This window comes from Phaseolus vulgaris, chromosome 10, assembly GCF_051622355.1.
Source record: "Phaseolus vulgaris cultivar YP4 chromosome 10, ASM5162235v1, whole genome shotgun sequence".
Taxonomy (NCBI): domain Eukaryota; kingdom Viridiplantae; phylum Streptophyta; class Magnoliopsida; order Fabales; family Fabaceae; genus Phaseolus; species Phaseolus vulgaris.
The window spans coordinates 21,331,393-21,335,429 of NC_143507.1; the positions used below are offsets into that span (position 1 = coordinate 21,331,393).

The 4,037-nt window shown below is 32.5% G+C and overlaps 1 long non-coding RNA gene across 1 annotated transcript; it reads right to left on the reverse strand.

Moving 5' to 3' along the window:
- LOC137819356 (uncharacterized) lies at positions 1-3,744 on the reverse strand. The gene is made up of 3 exons (XR_011082277.1): positions 3,194-3,744; positions 2,969-3,092; positions 1-345 (listed from the first exon to the last, which is right to left on the reverse strand). It is a non-coding gene; the product is annotated as an uncharacterized LOC137819356 (long non-coding RNA).
- Positions 3,745-4,037: the final 293 nt, after the last annotated feature.

Below are 4,037 nucleotides of genomic sequence, written 5' to 3' on the forward strand. Positions count from 1 at the left end.
TTGGATGGGAAGCAAAATCAATCAACCGATTAAAATCAATAGGGACATTTGCAACATTGTTAATACATAAGAAAAGCAATGCAGGGGGACATGCAAGTGCATAAATGCGATCAAGAACTCAAACGATTAAGCATTATAAGTAGGATCTCAGCAAATGAAATCCTTGGATAATAATCTTATAGGTACAAAGGTGATTTATAGGCCACTGCAGCAGAAGCCCTTGTCGACGACCAAATATGGCAAGGTCAACCTTCTTTTGAGTCGTTGAAGAGCGATTAGAGACATGGTATACTGGGCACAGGGCTTTACACAAAGATGGAAAACTCTGAGGTCCCAAAGATGCCTCTGCAAAAAAAGAATTTCATCTTTCAGTTGACATTAGAGCCAGAAAGCAAGAATATACCATGGACCCAAACTAAGCGTCTAAGGGCAGATCGTCCAAGGACCGTGTTTGGGATTCACATGAAGAAACATTTACACTACAAGAAAATTTGGTATTACATACATCACCACATGTAAGAGACCAAATCCGTATGTAAAACAAAGTTACATATGAAAAAAAAATCGTATGTAAAACTGTCATATGTAATTATTACATACAAATTCAAAATTCATATGTAATTACATATGGATAAATCGGTATGTAATTTTTGTATGTAACTTTGTGGTAGAATTATAGACGGATAAATCCGTATGTAACTGTATTTTTTTTTAGTATTTCAATTTGAGATGAACATGATATTGTAAGATTTACTAATAAATTTTAAGGCCAATTTCAATTTAATGCATGAATAACACAAGGTGAAGAGTCGTAGGTGTCAAATTGTAAGGATCCTAAGAAGCATTAGGTGTGTCCTTCAACAGCATAATTGTTCTGGCAAGGTAGAAATATGAAGGCATAAAAAGAGAAGGAAAAGAGGAAGCAAAATAGCATACAAAAACGTAATAGAATGAGAAAATTAAAGACAAGACTTGTTGTGTATGAATTTAAAACTCAATTATTATTATTATTAAACTCTCAAAGCTAATCCAATATTTAAGAATTATACTCAAAAGCACTATATTTGACTAAATTGGTATCCACATTCAATGAAACCATCTTAGTCTTTGAAGAAGTAATCAGTATCCTTAAACATGAAACAATACTTAAAGATTGACCAGTTTTATTATAAGATTTCTTAACTTATAAAATAATCTATAACATTATATAAGACATCACAAATATTTCTATCATATAAATATCAAAAAATCTAGAAAAATACCAGACAAAGACTAAAGCACTCAAGTCTCCATTTATATTAAAACAAATCTCGTATATATAGTAACCAAATTTGCAACAAATAACAATAGTCCTCATATAAAAAAACCCAAAGATTGCACCAAGTGATCCAAAATCATAATATAGTTAATCAAAAGTTGTAGACAAAATAACCTAAATGGAAGAATCAGAATTTAAAATAATCTCACAAACCATTTCTAACAGAAATTTTGTAGTTTGCTGCTCCACACATCTTTCCACATTTTGATTTATTTGATTAGGATTGGGGAGTAAGGAAATTATTTAATTTTTGTTGAATTTATTGATTGCCATGTTACGTTGCTATCTAAAGGCAAAGAAATACATTGAGAGTGTGCCACAATCTTTTACAAATCATGTATTAAATTGAAATCTAATGAGCTATAATGATACGAGATGAACATAAAAAATATGTTTACTAAACCTATTTACATGATATATTAATCTTGTTTAAAAAAGAAAATATTTTTTTTAAAGTTTTTAAATTATAATCCTTAAAAAATAGTATTTTTTTTATCAACAACATAAAATAAATAAATAAAAATCACTTAAAGAGTGATCCAACTCTTGTACAAAACCGCACAAAAATGAACAACCCTTCTAGTTGGACTAAGACCATACCTTAAAAAATAGTATAAGACAAAGCAGATGATCAATAAGTTTGATCTAAATAGCCTAATGGAGAATAAGTTCTTTAAGGGTAAAATTCTCATTGCCATTACTTGAGTAGTGGGCAGCTTAGATAAGCATCACTGCCATCAAAAAGTAACTAACTTGTGTTTGCATTTGGATTTGGAAGAGCTTTAGTATTAATTTTTCATATAATAATCAAAATTTAACAACAATTTATGATTATTTAACCTAGGTAACTTGTTCTTATGCAGACAAGCAATCATTTGGGTAAAAAGTTTGGTCCGTTAAATATAATTCTAGTATAGCTCAAAATTTGTCTCAGGGCATGAACTTTACATGCATTAGTAGCTACAAATAGAAGAAATCATAGTTAGTCCATTTATCAATAGGCTTGCTTCTTGTGTTTCCATTCAAGTATTTTGATTTTACCATTTATTAAATGTTGCATTTTCTCTTTAAACCTTACAGCCAATTAGACCTCTCCTATTTTCTTCACATCTGAACTTGTAGTACTAAAACATGATAACAACGTGAGTACACCCTATCGGGTTCAAGGGTGGACAACCTAATTTTCACCTTTCTTATTCTTAAATCCTTTGATCCACCTCATTTCTCTTCCCCATGTTAATGACCATAAACCCATATTGTGATAACAGTAGATGGATCAAAAACTTCCCAAATATATTCCTTGTTCCAACCAATACTTAGTGTCATAAAATCCCCTTCAATCTCTTTGTAGTTAACATTTTTTTCATGCAGTTGACTTAATCAGGCACAAAGCCTACATGATGACTATTCGTTAAAGATTCACATGAAAATCCGAGATGTTCATGATATCACATTAACCCTTTATGGGATAAAAGGGCAACCTATCGAGGGACTAATTAGTATACTTAGATACAAACTAGTAATCATAACTCCAACCAGAAAATAAATATAGAGAAAGGTGAACAATGAAGCCTCAATCAAAATCAACACACTCAAAGCAAATAATAAACCATCACAATCACATTAAAATTTATCACAACAAAAAATCACCTAGAGTGAAATGAACACAACTCTGAGATCCACGCTACAAGCTTTTCCTCAAGCACCATACCATCTGAGTTCACGACGAAGCCTCTGCTTCCTGACAAACTTCATACCCGATTGCAACTTCCACCTTTAAAATTTTGGATTCCAAGTCACAAATGCCTTACCTTTATATTAGAGTTTGTGAACACTTTACCAATTGAAACATGGAGAAATTATAAATTTACTTACCAAGTAGGGTTTCCAAGCACACCAGCGACGTCGGAAATGCTACAATCTCAAGGATTGGAGCATTTGGCACACGATAGTGTTTAGGGATTGGGGATTGGTACCTCACTTCGTCTTCCCTCGCACGCTGGAAAAGCTAGAACACGAAGGGCAGGAAGACAATAACAGGCTCTGCATTCAAAACTTTGTCGATGTCGCTTCCTTCGTTTTCTTTCAGGTGTGTCGTTTTATCTCTCTGACAGGGATATTCTGTGCATTAAGGAGTAGGACGTGGACGACTGCGTCTACTCCTTGGTTCGCGCCTTCCCATCCTCTCCCATTCCTCCAAACTCAGCCTCCTCGAAACTCTCTGCTCCAACCTCGTCATCCTCCTCCCCAACGTCGATTTTCTCTCTAGAGCCTTCGATTTCGGAAAGATAGGGGAAATTTGGAAAATGGGTTTCGATTGGCTTTCAGAACTCTCAGTTTCGATTTCAATTTCAGGATGGGTTTTAATTTCACAATGCACTTCACAGACTAGGGTTCATGTCAGATGGTTTTGTGTTTTGAAACATAGGAACTTGTTTCACGTATTTGAAAACACTTATTTTTTTTATTTTTTAAGGTAATACTTTATATACGCATATAATTTATATGTAATTATTTCAGCTTTTTTTTAATTTTGTATGTAATACTTTATACCCAAATATAATTTGTATTTAATCATTTACAAACGCAAAAATTCATATGTAATGTCTATTTACATAATTAAATTTGTATGTAAATATCTGTATGTAATGCTTACGTTACATATGGATCAAGATTTGTATGTAATAATCGATATGTGTTGATTTTTTTCGACAAATGT